At 27.2% G+C, this 17,577-nt stretch overlaps 1 protein-coding gene across 7 annotated transcripts in view; it reads left to right on the top strand.

Moving 5' to 3' along the window:
* Positions 1 to 17,577, top strand: part of LOC113552815 (cardioacceleratory peptide receptor) — a 204,732-nt gene that overhangs the window by 140,879 nt on the left and 46,276 nt on the right. For 4 of the 7 annotated variants that reach the window (XM_026955761.1, XM_026955814.1, XM_026955777.1 and 1 more), the window contains one exon: positions 6,705 to 6,760. The exons of 1 other annotated variant lie outside the window; for it this stretch is intronic. The gene's annotated coding sequence lies outside the window, so the exon portion shown is untranslated. Of the gene's footprint in view, positions 1 to 6,704; positions 6,761 to 8,118; positions 8,164 to 11,025; positions 11,121 to 17,577 lie in introns of those variants that run through there. 2 more of the 7 variants (XM_026955769.1, XM_026955786.1) reach the window with 2 other exon arrangements.

Genomic DNA, 17,577 nt, shown 5'->3' with positions numbered 1-17,577 from the left:
TATAATAATATACAATATTACAAAATATATAAACCCATGCAGAGACAAGATATCGATCAGCTGCAAAAACAGTAATCGATAAATCGTCTTATACACTTATACCTATATAATATTAAAATATGTATTTGTAAAACTTCATATTATGCCATTATTGAAACTAAATGTTTGTAAACAGGCGACGGGTTACTTATGGTTAGATTTCCGTTTCGGTCGTTTCGGTCATTTCGGACATATATTATTATATATTATATACGAGTACGTCATCTGCATCATCGTTATAATATTATTATTTTATTTATGGTATTCCATATCTTTTGATCTACAATAATGGTAATACGTTAACGTCCTTAAACGAGCACAAGTGTATAATAATAATATAGTGTTATGGTCGCGCCCCGAATGTCGGCAACGGCGGCAATGTACATAATATATGGCACGAACCCAAACCGATGTACTGACTACGCGTACCTGTACATACGTATAATAGTCGTTTTCGCATACCACCACGGCGAATCGATATATTAATAATATTAAATATATTCCCTGCAGGCTCGTAAAAAAGCCTCATTATCATCCACTAACCCCCTCCTCTCAAAACTATATTTCGAAAAAATCAAATTAAATATTTACGTGCGCAAATACCATTTTAAAAACTAACATACTATTTTAATACTTATTTCCCTCAAAAAAAAAAAGGATGATACTTTGCACATTTTTTTGTATTAGAATCATGTTTATTTTATATTGCTAATATTATGAATTATATTTAATATACCTATTGCTTATAATTTATAACATTATATATACATTGTATTTCATATTATCATTATATTTTACTTAAATAGTTATATTTAAGCCAGTACCTATTTCTGAACTATTGTGTACTGTATTGTATTGTATTGTCTTGTACTGTGTTTATAGCACTAACAGTTTATCATCTTATAACGTTGATTAAACATAATAATTATTAATGAATATGCACACAGTATAATATTTCTATAAACTGTATTACATAAACAATTTCAACCTTCTACCACAAATTTTAAATATATCGATTATCTAGTTTATCTATTTAAAATAAAATAAAAATTTAAATAGAACAAAAGTTATGTCTTATCTATTACCAGATATTTTAAATGACTACTTATACAGATTGATTCTTAACTCCTTGACGTGTATATCAATTATATTTAGAGATATTAGTCGCGCTGATAATAGTGATAATATTACCATATTTCGTTGATTCGGAGGTGCTAAAACATCAAAACATTTTATCAGCCACGCAAATACTAGATGTTACGGAATACGACTTTGCAACGCATTAACGAACGACATGAACGAACGCAATTTTTATTAAAAACGTGTCAACGTCGAAGCACATTCGATTACATAACAGCGTAGCAGATCTGGAATCCTAGATATAGGACGGTGTATACATTTTGTATCAAACATATTATTATTGCACTGGTTTTCGTGCTTAGATTAACGAATCGTATTTTTATATTTAATGACTTTATGACCTACTACAGAGCAATTACAATAAAATATATAAATATTATAGAAATCACGGTTTGATAAGTGATGACAGCTGCTGCAAGTAGCAGTTAATGAATTTACAACATATAATTAATAGCTGTTTTACTATTAAGTAGGTACTTTAAAAAAAAAACTTAGAATTTTTATTCGCATTTTTATGGGGTGTGGTAAATATGTGTAATATAATTGAAATATATCTGGGAGTAAGTAGATATTATACTATAGTAAACATTTTATAACTCACATTAAAACGTGATGATTGTCTTTAATGCTGTTCTCAAATTAGGTACAGACATTCGGTGCATAAATCTAATTAAAAATGTTAAATACAATCAGAGCTATAGTATTGATCGACTTTTCAATTCTCAATTGACGTTTAGATATTATAAATACTGAACCAAAATAAATAACAACTCTAAACCATAAATAACAAATAGGTATGTCATAAATCTAAAATTTTTTCTCTACGATTATTTTAAAATACAATTTTAAACAAATACAAAATATAATATAAAATATATTAAATATAAACAGTGAATATGTTAATTTCGTTGAATGATTAAACGATTCATGTATCATTGACAAATGACAAGTCATCATTTTGATATCATGAATTATTGATGCAATTGAAAATCAACCTTATTATTTACAGAAACTTTTTAAAAATAACAAATTTATGCTTACCAATACTGAACTAAAATATTACTTTAAATAATTAAATAATAATAATAAGGTGATATCATCTGACCAAAATGAGTTTGAAAAATGAGTTAAAAAAATAATTTACTGGATACTTTAAATTTGATGTTTGATATTTAATTTATTTTCTCATTGCAATAATTCGTTCATTTTAGATAAACAGAAGTAGAATACTAGAAAGACGATTAAAGAAAAAGTAGTATCGCGATAGTCGTTAGGTTACAATAACGCGATTCACGATTATCATAATATTTATATTTAATATATTTTTATAAGTACTGAATATAGCATATGAATTAAATATCGGAAAGTTACAGTAATATTTTTCGATTTTTATTTCACAAGAAATATAAATTTTTCATATTCTATTTTCATCGGTAAAATACAATGAAGAGAATTTTAATCTGCTAAACTTTGAAAGGTGAAATAATACGAGGTAATTCTATATAATATATGTCGACGTTTAACCTTTTTAATGCATCAATATGGCCTCGTTTTTGTATGTCAAAAGACCCGTCACGTTTTGCTGACTATAATGATTATTACAATTATAATAATTTTTTTATTCAATAATGCATGTGGACATATTGTTAAAATTGTACAACTGTTGCGTGCAATGATATTTAGTTTTACTTTTGTATGCGAGTACCTAATTAATTATATTTTTAGTTTACTTTTAATGCAGGCATTCACAAGCCTATACATACGTATACTATTATATAATACAGCCGTTTCTGATTTTAAAATATTCAGTTTTCCTTTATCGAGTAAATTATATTTGGAATTTATTAACGAATTTTAAACGAAGGTCACATATTTTAATAATTAATTTACGTAACATTCGATGTATACTGACTTAAAGCTGTCGAAAGCATATAATTCACACGCTATTACAATACCTATGCTCTATATCTAAGTGTACACCTGTTGCGTTGAGCACGTCTTGGATAGTTCCTCAACGTTTATAACTATCACTATATAATATTGTAGATGCATACAATTCGTCACGTTATATAATACGCCAAATACAATATAACATAATATTATACTATAACGTAATATATTTGAGTAGGTATATAAGTTTCCGTGGTGAATTTTCTTCGAAAAACACTGTACCTAGTGTACCTACTTGGCTACTTATAATTGTTTAAGAGAAAACGTGTTTTTATTTAATAGACATCGGTTTAAAATAATTGGTTAAAAATATATTTTATGTGCATAACGAAAATCACAAACTTAGTTTACGAATTTCATCCGTGATATCACCCGCGTATTGAAATCGTTTAGAAATAAAACAGCGCGCCATTTATCGTCCGTCGTGATGAGTATGTATATAGCATAATCGATGGTTAAAACGTTTTATGGTAATGTATATCAAACAAACGCTATCAAGTCTTGAGAAAATAATAGTGTGTGTATGTGCACGTATTATTATACGCCATTATGCGAGGACAAGTTCTCTGGCGATTGTCCAAGTTATCAATTAACCCGATCTCCGGGTAATATATGCTCTATTAGGCCAACATAAACTCTCCCCCATTTCGTGCAGAGATCCATCTGCAATCGGCTGTATCGCGCGCGTGAGGAGAAGAAAAACAATTGGAAAACGTTTTGCGTGCGTACAACTGGGATTTAACGTAGCTAACATATAATATAAAATGTTATTATGATAAAAAAAAATAATGATAATAAAAACAAATATTCGTGTAAAATCACAGGATAACGAACAGAAAATAAAAAACCGTTTTGTTTATCCAAATTTGATGTGGAGAACGACGCATCATAAAAATTAACCATTTCGAATAGATCAGCAAGATTGTGAGCTGCATTAATATCGTATTTATTTTACAGAGTCATTCACCAAACATGTTCACTTTTCACTTTCCTTTTATATTCTACGATAATGCAATTATTGAAAATTAGATTTCTGAATCTTCAAATATACTTAAAGACCATATTTACAAATTATTGAGATTTTTTGTACTACTCAAGAATTATCTTGTGGAGGAGATAAACACTTCTACTTTTAAAATTTCATCCCTCTCATCTAGTATAAATTATTTAACAAATAATTTTTTATGAAAGTGTTAACGTTATAAAATTAAAGTTCAAACAAACACATTTTGAGCTTTTTGATTTTGTATACTATAAGGATAATTGGTCAATAATAATGGGTTTTGAAAAAGGGGTGCTATAATCGTAATAATTTTAAATTTTATTTATTTACATTAATCAATCAATATTTAAAATTTATAAAAATGTTCCAAAAATAATAAATTGTAAATTCAATAATACACTACTTATTCTATAATTTTTTATTATAGAGTAATTTTTAAAAACTATATTATTTTAAATATAAATATTTTAACAACTAGAAAACTACTTGTATGAATTTTCAATTATGCATATCAACATTAAAAAAAAAAAAATACCCACTAAATACTTTACAGTAAAAAGGGGGATTTTCATTTCAAAAACAAAAGTTTGTACCATCGTCCAACATAGGATATTCCTCAAGTAGTACAAAGAAATCTCAAAAATTTTACGATATGATGGTTTTTAATCATATTTAAAAATTCCAAAAATCAGAATTTAAATACACTTATTATTAAATAAAAAAAAATGATTATAAGCATGCTTGGCAAGTCACTCTGTATATATTATTTATTTAGCAAAAAAACATTTGTAATCGTTTTCGGCAGTAATCGCCGTCATACCTGACTATTTAGATCTTTAGACTAATAAGTAAAAGGGGCCGACATAAGTCTACGCTAAATACTATGATTAGTATATAATAATAGTATAAATATTTACGAAACATCAGTCATCAACTGTGGTACTCCGCGTGAGATTAACATTATACAGAACATATGTGTAATAGCCGATTAATTATCATTGAAATACTAAAGAATATTATAGGGGAGCGACTTTTTTACACAAACAAAGTGTACAGCTGTGCAGTTTTCTTAGAACATTAACTTAAAAAAATAACGTTTAAAAACGCGTCGACTTAATGATAAAAATGATCAACGAGTTTATATTATAGTAAGCGCCTTATAATCTGTCGTAACGATAACATTAGTAAATATCTACACGTATACATATAATACATAGAGTTGTACCCATAAAATATAATATATTATGTTATAACGCGACCGCACTTGCTTTTGCAGTAGATGATTGAAAAAAAAATTCTTTCCTGAACGGCTTAACAATTACTGTTGCCACGTGCAGTATTAAAAAATATTAGGTACTTGCGCCTTGAATTTCTCCCCTACCGATTCCGGCTAACTATATAGGTATCGACCTTATCCGAATAAAGCAATTTGCACAAACAGAATATCAAAAAGCGTTCACGCGCACGTCATAATTGCAACAGGTTAATATTCTACTTTAAATTATTATTATGAATATTGCCGCAAAGAGTGTATTTTAATATAACGTTGAACTATGTACATTAATTTATTAAATCCTACCATACGATTCTTTCGATTAATAATTATCTACATATCGATGTATGATAGTATAATATATAGTTCATTATATGTATACGATCATAAGGCGTATACATTTTTAATCGCCACGTATAACGATTATTATAGCTATCTCGTATCGTCAATTAACAAAATATTATTTTAAAAGACAGTATAATATATACTAGGTATTCAATTAAAGTTTGTAATGCACTATAAGTGACACTATTTTAAAATCAAATTCTTTTACTTCAAATCAAATAATTTATCATTAAAACTTTACAATTTTTAAAAATTAACATAATTAATCAAACTCAAAAACTATGCAGTGAAGTATTAATAAGTAAGGACGTTAAAATACATTTTAATTTTGATCTTCTATAAGATTAAAAAAAAATGTCTTAAAAAGTGACTTGTAATAGAGAACGCTCACTTTATTACTCCGACCGTTTAAATGTCGTATGTCGATTAAAAAAAACATATGTAAATATATTTATACACGCTATTAAATCCTACGTGCTACGTGGGGACAAATACTGCATAATAATAACCGTGTGGTTTTTAAGATTAAATTGTATTTATCTATAAATTTGAGAGGTTTCACGACAAAAAAAATGATCGAAATCCATTTAATCTTCTATTTATTTTACTGACTAATGTATAATGTATCAGGTATTTAATGTAAATGATGCTTGGAAAAAAACATAAAAAAGGCGGCTACAGGGAAAAAATAATTCAATATATATATGTATGTTATACACAATAAACATGCATGTGTAATTCGTACAAAGTTTAAGTTAATGATGATAAATGTGTCCAATACAAAAATAAAAACTATTATAAAATATAATATTATGTACATTTACCGATAAAAATAAACTGAAATTCAGTGACATCGCCGCATAGTTCATAGATTTAAATTATTTTTATATATTTATTTCATTTACACTGACGTTGTCAATAACAATTATTTAAACTAAAAATCATTGATTTCAGATTCCAAAAACTACAGAAATAAACAATATTCAAGAATCGAAGCATTGCAAAAAAAGGTATTTTTTTTTTTTAATACGTAAGAAGAAGTAATATTCTTTTTATTAAATAGAATTCGATACAACATAAATTACTTTTTATAACATAACAGTAAAATCAAATTATAAATAAATATATTTGATTTGATTTTGATTAATCGTTTAGTTGTACTCTCATAGAATAAGAGAGATGATTACAATGTTTAAAACAGAGAAGAATGATAATATTAAAAATACGTTACCCTTACTAGTTTTCTATTTTACACACATTATACCTGAACGATATATTTAAAGGAACGTAAGTAATATTCCCAACACTTGTGAAGATTATCTGTATAAAAAAAAATATTATTATTATTATATATTATTACGGGCTACACATGTTCGCACGACTTTCGCATACATTTGCATAATTTAACGTTCCGTATATAATATCACAACATCAAGTGGAAAGCTTAGTGTCTCATCTTCAATTGTATTAAACATACTTTTATATTACATATTCTACGTAAATGATTACAAGCAATATAAGTTTGAAGTCCTTGGAAATAATTATAGTAGAATTTATGAAAAACACTATATACGGTTAAGTTGCGATAACTTAAACATTGTTAAGTGGTCCAAAGTACTTATAAGTTATATTTGAGGTATTTAATTGAAAAAATACATAAATAGAATTTACTTTTATTTTTCTCGAAATTCTAGTTATTGAGACTTGACTGTGTATGTTGAGTGATTCATCTGATAAATTCTTTTAAAAAAAACAGAAGTTTGTATCTCTACAGGGCGTTTATTAAGTATAAAAAATCTCAAGAATTTAAAAATATAGTTTTTAGGTGTATCTAAGATTTTTAAAAATCATAATTTGAATAACTGAATAGAAAAGAAAAAGAGGGAGAACTTTATTGGTGATTCACCCCATATATATATTCAACTTGTAAACTTCGATGATACGAGAGAGATGAGGCAATGTCGTAATAGGTATAATGAAATAATTATTATTATAAGTACCTATTATATGCATTTAAGTAACATGTGAAAAAAAATATGCTGAAAAGCACCCTTGCGCGCATTGTTGTTACTATATGATAAATGTTATTGTGATTATATTATACTGTTTCTCTTTTGGAATTTTATTTTACGAAAATGACCGAATAAAATCTGCTTTGCTGTGTAACAACGATTCGATTATTAACATTGACGTTTTCTCATTAAACGGTGGTTATAAAATAACCATTTTTGTTTAAAGAAAATTTTCAGACGCATAGAAGTTATGACGAAAAAATAATTCAAGTATAAACGTTATATGTATATATATATTTACAGTGTAAAAGTGTTTTAAGGAAATATACATTTTTTGATTTTTTTTTTTTTTTTAGAGAGAGGGAAGGAGATCTTTAAACGATTATTGCGGCTCGCATTCAGTAAAGTTTGCTTACACCATGATTATTAATTTTTTTTTTATTGTTATTATTTGTTCGTACAAAAAGCCGTTCCATAAATGATAATAATGACTATAGCGTCCGCGGTTTTTATGTTATAATATTATTTCTCTTTTTCTTCTTTACACGCATCTTCTTTATGTGATTTGACTGCCGCCCACAAATTTTATGTCAATAGTTTTTTTCCGTTTTTATTATTATTATTTTATTTGGGAACCATTGCTCTAGAGTCCGAGAAATCTCGGCATCTCTTTTTTATTGGTAAAATTGGAAGGGTTCCTGGAAATAAACATAAACTCTCTTACATTCACTGTACATACTTTATACATATATGTATATAATGCGTATAATATAATATAGTCTTAAGGGTAAACCAAAATGAAATTGGATATTAAAAACAGACAACTCGGAAACCCGATAGCAAGTATTCAAAATCCATAAAGGAATAACTTACGATATTCTTGGTACCAAAAATAAATTATACAAATAATTATATTTTCTGAAAACTACGGTATACATATAGTTTTATAATATATTTAATCTATCTTTTAGTTATATGGAGAAAAAATATTATTTTAATGATTAACGAACTAAACGTTTAAGACTTAAGTATAATAGACTATAGATATTATAATATTATTTAGATTTAATGTCTACGAAGATGGATATTTTTTCGATTAAGTTCAAAAATTTTCAAATTTATATTTAAGTGGTATGCTAATGTTGGTATTAAATAATATTAATAATTGGCTGTTTAGGTTATATTTTTTCAATGTATTGTTCTTTAACTACTCCAATTTAGAAGTGAACGTAGGCCCTACGTCGTAGGGTTTCATTGTGTTTTTGTTTTCTGTTCTTTATTTAATTGGTTATTATGACATGTGAATAGAGTTATGATTTATTTTTGACACAGGTAATGGAAAGGCGACAAAAATATTTTTTCACGTATTACGCCACTGCTTCTAAAATTATTAATTGTACTTAAACTTATTTTCAATAATATCGTTTTATTAAGCCTGCACTAGAGTCAATAACATTACATTTAACAGTACCCATGTAATACGTATAGCAGAAAAGTTGATATCAAACAGTTGTATATTATTTATTATTTGCATAATATTATTATACTATTATTAAACAGTACTAATAATAATACAATTATTATAGTAACAATACAATAATACGTCAGTGAACTGTAGTATATTTAATTAAATTAACTGAAATACGAGAATACTTATTTCTAAACTACGTCTAAATAATAACTTGTCTTTTATCACAAGTATATTGAAGTATATTTATATTTTATGCTTTATGCGACATTACCTTCGTTTAATCAACATTAGAATTCATGTAAGTGCGTTTTGATCTTTCACTGAGACGTTTTAATTTATGCATTTGATTCAGGTTCTATTAGATTTCGTCAAGCTACATTAAATAATATTTTCGCAAATACGTGCAATAGACTACTATATAGGCGTTCAATCTCGATTTTCCATAATCTACACGTATATGGACTACTGACCACGAATAGTATAATTTATATACTTGACTGGTTACTGTCTGTGACATAGATATGTATTCAAATTATGCCTCCGATCATCGAAATTTATAATATTAGATACTGATACTGATACTGAAGATTTGTATAAAGACTGCGTCCCGCTACATTGTCAAACAATTTTCATTTTAAATATTTTTTTTTTTTTTTAGAAATTTGATTAAAAGACGTAGGCTGCAATTATACTACCAGTTTTTACCAGAGCATTATAATTTTTATAACTACCTATTAAATAATAATTTTCTGCATTAAAACTATTGTATAGTAGTATAAATATTAATTTTAAAATCAACAAAGCGTTCAAATATAACATAATTTTGTTGTTGATTTCTAAAAATCATTGACATTAATATGGCACTTTGTTACAATTTGCTTACACTTTTGTGCTTATAAAATAAATCCAGTAAAAGAGGTAATATACAAAAGTTTGAAAAAAAAACATAGGGAATAGAATAATTAAGATAGTGCATTTTATATGATATTAAATAGAGTTAGTAATTTTTAGAAATTTTACGATGACTAAAAATCTATACCGAGAGAGGTATCAAGGCTTCGCGGTTACCAGTTATTTTTTCAGCTTGGTATAGCACTTTCCACCCAGTTAATAGGTGCTTTATATGAAAGCTAACTCGACAAAATTTACATCGGGGGTGTTCTACTTTGGACAGTATTATAAAACAATTTTTACCTTAGATTTATAATTCTATGAATATGCTTGATAAAAAAAAATTAATGATTGAAAAACTGACTATAAACCTCTCGGAGTCTTAAGTAAATCATTTTGGTCTTTTGCTTTAAAAGAACAAATAATTTTTGTATATACAAGTGTAGAAAAAATTAAACAATAGTAAAAATTAATGTGTCAATCTAATAAAGAACAATAATTAGCAAAAATTTGACTAATAAAAATGTATAAAGGATGAAATACAATATTAAAGTTAATGACGAGGGGAAAAAATGGCGAGACACTCCGTATATATATATTATAATATTATGTAAAGTATGTCGGTAGAATGATTTATTTTTTAAAATCAAAGTATTTCACATTAGGTAATTTCGTATATATGTATATTGCCCCTTGTCCAATATTACCTATATATTTAACGGAAATATCGGAGTGACGATGATATATTATATAATCTCAAAATAATACTTTATATATACGACAAAAACACGCGCATGTATACAACTATGGTATAATATAATATATTAGACTATGTTTGTATATAAAATCATTATGCTATTATGGATCGCACAATATTAATCTCAAAACAATTATATTTTAGAGAAGCCGTCAAATCACGTCGCGCGTATATAGTTGTGTACTATTTTTCGGGCAGCCGTCGTCGTTATTGCGTTTTACTGACTTTGTCGACACGACGTGAGTTCAAATCGAATTACTTGTAATAATAATAGCTGTAGCATACTATTATAGTAATAAAAGTATTTACGGTAGCCGTACGAGCCACGGTGGCTGTATAAACTATGAAGTCATTTTCGATTTATAATCTGCGTGTCGAAAACAAATAAAAGGCCGAACGCACTACTGTGGGTATATACCTATACGCAGATAGACATGTTTTAGACAGACTGACATGAACAACTACTTGTAAAAAATATTTAATATAATGTGTAGTGTGTGTGTGTGTGTGTGTGTGTGTGTGATCTACAAGGCGTTGTGTGTATGTTGTTGGATAGTATTGTATAATACTAATATTAATATTATTCTTAAGGTTCGGACGAATCAACTAAGAGTGTGTTTTTTAATTAATTTGTTTTTAAAATAGAAAAGTGGTATTAATCTAAATTACACTAAATGTACGACACATAGTTTCACCGAGTTAAAAACAAAACATAAACGATAACATCGGTCTTGTTCACAGTTTACACACGAATAATATAATATTTAAAAAACATTGTATTTCCTATTTATTTATTTTTTTTAAACAAGTTTCTACAAACGAGTACATAATATATTACACGATAATAACATTATGACGATTTTTCTATCGTTATTCGGAATCATTTGTTTAGTTCGAGCGCGTTATAAAGCATAATAGTTATTTTCGAAAATATACACTTTGTACAAAACATACATTATATTGTATGAATTCCCACTGTCTTTAAAAGAGACTTATAAAGCGCGCGCTCAATAAAGTAGACGTGAGTTGTATAGTGATGATGATTAACATATTACATATTATTATCGAAATACGAAAATTGAACAAAAACATAATTAGATGTAATACTGTGCTAGTACTAACTGCGGTTATATTTAACAAGTACAAATAATACTATTATAACCGGCATAGGAATTTTCGTTTGTTAAGGGAATTCCATCCCGTGATTTTCTGTCTTTGTCTAACACACGCATGATATAATATTTTAGACATGTTTTTTGCCAAACATACCAATTGATCTAATGAAGCGATAAGAATTCTGAAAACAGATTTGAATTTGTCGTTAAGTCTATTTGGAATCGACTTTCTCACAGCTTTGATATTTTCCTCCAAATTCTTAAATAAATTATGTTAAAAAAGAGTAATTAAAAATTGCCGTATTTCAATTTTTGGAGAAGTTAAAATCAAAAAATCAAAAATCTGGAAAGTTAATTTCAAGTAGACTCAACGACAAATTTAAATCTGTTTTTAGAATTCTTATCGCGTCATTGGATCAATTGGTATGATTGGTAAAGGATCCGTCTAAAATCCTATGTCGTGCGTGCGTTAAACAAAAACAGAAAATCACGGTATCGAATCCCCTTAACGTTATTATACATTTGTACTATACCGTACTTTTTAAAGCAAGATAGATAAGTAATTGATACGCATAACAATATACATAACTATCCTTTGAATAGAATTCATAATCAATTTTATATTAAAATTTATAAGTAATACATTAATTCAAATTATGCAAATTGTACAAATCACATCATCTCTGAAAATTCTAAGCGATTATCATATTTTTATAACTAAGCTGCAGTCTTTAAAATTGTATTACGTTTCCACAGCGGTACGTATAAATAAATAAAAAAAGTCATAAAACAGTTTATACATTTTCTTGGTGAAAGCTGTTACTTTTGATTCGGGACAATGTGCTTGTGATTTTTTTTATGCACGTAATATCCTACAGTAAATTTTGGTGGTGAATTATCATTTAAAAAAAACCTTTAGTGCATAATATACTCGTAGAACAATGGAACATTTAATTATGTGTATATTTTAATTGAATTTCTCATAGTTCTAAAAATCAAACATTTTTCGCAATGGGCTTTATCGAATATTATTATATATTATTTTAATCAATATTGGTTAATATTTATCATATTTAATTTCAAAATTCACTATTCAATTCAATACAATTATATAAAATTTCACCTTAGTTGAAAAATATTTAAAGTAGGATATAACAGTTAAAAATTTCACAATATTTTTAAAAATTACTAAAAAAAAATGATTATTTTATTTGTTTAATGCATATTTATTGTGCATATATTCTGTCAAATAAAATAATAATACACTTTTTGAAACGTTTTTATTTTAACTTTAATATAATATGAGTAGTTATTTTAGATATTGTTGTATATGACATAACAATTTTCCATATTTCGTTAAATTAATATTGTATAATATGTTTCTATGACATTTTTTTAAAGCTTTGACCAACCAACAATATAAGAATATTATTTATAGGTTGTAATAATATTATAGTTTACCTGTGAGCAGTGACTTAATAATTGATATATATAAGTGAACAGATCACACACACACACACGCGCGCGCGCATATATATAACATTTTATAGCTGGATTTTTCTCGGATGTTAATTTTTTACCGTCGTAACTTTAAGGGTTTCCACTAAAAATTTAATAAACAATTTATTATTTTTCTTTAAGTGACCTTTATGAGTTTAGGACAATACAATATGTATTTTCTAGTTTTTTTTTTTACCCTCTGACTTTAATAACTCGTACATTGTTAGTCTTACATTCAAATTTCTATATGTAAAACTATTCTAGAAAATTATAGTATAAAATATTAAAATAATATACAAATGCAGAAAAAAAAATGATTATAAATAAAAAATTTTAAATCTTATCAGTAAATTAAAAGTTTAAATTGATTCACGTACTATGAATTATTTTTTTAGTAATCAAATATTACATTTAATCAAATATATTGTATACCATATAAATTATACATTATAAAAAATAAAAATGTTGAGTAAAATGCACATTAATTTAATTTAAAGTTGCAGCCTGTAGTGACTTGCTACGTGATTAATGAGTAGTAAAATACGGTTTTAATACATTTTATTTAGTGTGCACAAAATGTGTGATACATACTTATCTATGAATAAAATACATTCCTTATTTAAATTAAAATAATATATACAGTATATACACACTCATAATCTTATTACCAAAAATTTATGATCAATGTTATAGAATTTCCTGTTTGACCAATCTTAAATCTGAACGATAAAGTTATAGTATATTGCGCATGTGCATTCGTGTAAGTTTGCACTCGAAGAATGTTTTTAATTTGACAGATTTATCATTTTAGCACCATATCAGAATATTTGACAGCTTTTATTAAGCATCCCTTTCAAAACCGAGTGAACTTATAGTATTATTATTTTGTCAATAAATAGCAAACATATTTTATTAAAAAATGAATAAAATAACAAATATTCTGATTTAGTTTAGTTTACAATATTACAGCGATTTGTATGTTCATGCACTGATGCACTATATGAATACTTCATCTTTTTACATTCTGCAATGTAATTCTTCGGAAATTCTTTAACAAAAATATTTAGGTAATCTGGAAAAACTTTTAACACTCAAAATTGAAGTTTTGAAAAATAAATTTGAATAATAGCATTATTTATAATGTATGGCGTTCGAAGTAAGTTTACCGCTATAGTCGATTAGTATCCGGTATACCACCCCCAGTATTTTTTTTGTTAACGTATTATATTATGTAGTATTACTACTACGAAAGATAATGCGAAATTAAGTACTATCGTTATACCCACGTAATATTTTAGTTGTATTTCATTGGTGAAATAGTTACATAGGTGTATTATACCAACAAATATTTGTATACATTCCATTACGTTGTCGAAATATTAACGTACAATGTTATAATAAAATAATCATTCGTGAAAATATGTTGAATAGAATTTAACAAAAACGACCTGAATTTGAACAACGCGTTCTACATTTTAAGATGAAACTGACGAAAACAAAATAATGTTTTTGCACAAACACTACACCCGAGAATACCATATTAAATAGAACATGTACCTATTTTTATATCAAGAGAAAATTTTTAGCTGTGGTTTATCAGTTATAAATTATGCATAAATAAATGTAAAACGTATAATATAAAATCCACAAATTAAATGCAGCCGGAATGGCTATTGGTATAATAGATTTTGAAATTATACAATTTGACTTTTTTTTAAAGCAGTACCTATCATGATATTATTATGTGATCAAACATTACATTTTTTTATATTTATTTAAATATTTTATTTTTATTATATGTAAAAGATTTTTCTGTCAATAATGTCATAGGTGTCAATGCTCTTCATTCGATTATGATATATATAGGTTGTCGTGAAGTTATTGGTTTTATACACTCAGCATTACCGGTCACAATGTAATAACATTTATTATATATACTGTTCTACTTGTATTTCTACAGCCACTTCTTACATAAACGTATACTTATACTTGACCCTTCGTCTTGTCAGTTAGCAACAAAATAAAAGTGTGCAATCCGGATACAAATACGCTCGGCACGAACAGATTATTGTTACGGTTTAGTTAGCTGGTCTTCTATATCATACATATTAAGTCAAAGAATATATTATTACATTTATTATTGTTACATAGATACAATAAAATAATACTATTATAACAAAAACCACAACTATAGAAGTCTCCGCGCTCTGTGTATACTGCATAAATATATAATACTATAGCCATGGACGTAGTGATTCATTTATTTGTATGTATAAAGATTAAATATATTACATAGTGCTTAGGAACTAGGTACTTATATTACGATATTTCACATTATAGTTGGTCTTCGCGCGATAGTAAAATGGTAATAATAATAAATATAAGTTAATATATAATATAACCGGGACCAAAGATCGGCGGTTTGTGCGACGGGTGGAGGAGGCGCGCGCGCACACGACGGGGCCGTAAATCATCGCGGAGAGAAAAAAAATTCATAAAATTTATACCGCTACCGCCGCGCTTTCACGGCCCATACGATAATCGCGCCGCGTAAAATATAATTTGAGTATAATATCGAGATACGGCGGTCGAGACTGCTGCAGTATACACACCTGTAATATATAATAATATTATAATACGTTATATTATTATTATGATATCTGATCGAATAGTTGTTTTATGGTTGGCTTTTTTTTCAAACACAAGGTAACTCCGCGTGTATAATGCACAATAATAATATGTTAATATACATATACCTATAAACCTACGTTTAGACTAATTGATTTCGGGGCCATCTACCGCGCGCAGTCGAAATGTTCGACACGATTCTCCGACGTTGTTATTAATACTCGTAATATCGTAATGGATTATTGGGCGCAGTATTTGTTTTACGCGTGAAAACGGACGACCGCCCGCCGACGATTATTTATTATACACAAAACTACGCGTTGCGTCCTGCAGCCGCGGCATACCTACGCCGCCGTCGCCATCAAACTCGCTCGCCGACGATGGTACATTATGATGTGCCCGCAATATTATAATATATAATATGTATTGTATTTTGTACATAATATTACATATAGATACTTGACCCGACACACCTACACCTACCTATTTACCAATTGTATCTATGTCCACGTACTAATATTTACCGTGTTTTACCATAACATAATATAATATATGGGCGGTGATAAACTCTCCCGGGTCAATATTATATTATTATTATGCTTACCCGAACGAAATAGTATGTAAGCTCTACCGAATTTTCATAAGCTGTATTGCTATACCGAGACTGTGGTCATCATTATAATAATGTTTATTATTGTTTGTTTGTCCATAATATTATTGTACGACAATTAAAATTAAATGTACATCATGTCATTATTTGATTTAACAATGGGTTTTTAATTTTATTAATATCTCTTAATTATGGCTCACAGCTAAAGAGGCCAAATTTAAACTCCTACACGAATAACCTTTTTACTTAAATCATCATTAAATGTAAACTCCTACACTAATAACCTTTTAAAATTTTTACCTGAAAATCAAAGATATTGTAATCTCCTACATAGAATTTTTTCCCCATTAAAAATAGAGTAATATTACTTAAATTCACGATTTTGAAGTTGAAAAGTTCAAAAAGCTCAAAATTATCATAACTTGAAAATAATAAATATATATTTAACAAACAAACGCTTGAATAGAGCGTGTTTATACGCTGTATGATGATTCTCGAAGGTTAGATTATATCCATATTATATACTATACTATACGTTCATATCGGCACTTGCAGTACAAAATGTTTTAAATAGATAATTTCGTCTGTATCGGAAATTTCCGAACAAATTGGCGTTTATTACCGATATCGTAGTCTTTTCGTAACTGTATAACTGTATATTGTTTGAGTTTAGTCTAGTGAATCTTTTGCGTCTTTCACCGTTTTGTGCAGTAAAGTTAGTCACTCTTATAAAGTCGTACATTATTACTAATTGCAATGGAATTCATGTACAGTCAGAATAGTAAAAAGTTATTAATAGTTGATAAATATAAATTTTTTTTACATTATACTGCAAAAAGTGGC

The sequence above is a fragment of the Rhopalosiphum maidis genome, chromosome 4 (genome assembly GCF_003676215.2).
Source record: "Rhopalosiphum maidis isolate BTI-1 chromosome 4, ASM367621v3, whole genome shotgun sequence".
Lineage (NCBI taxonomy): Eukaryota > Metazoa > Arthropoda > Insecta > Hemiptera > Aphididae > Rhopalosiphum > Rhopalosiphum maidis.
The sequence above is the reverse complement of the archived record's forward strand: the minus strand, read 5'-3'. Positions and strand labels throughout refer to the sequence as shown.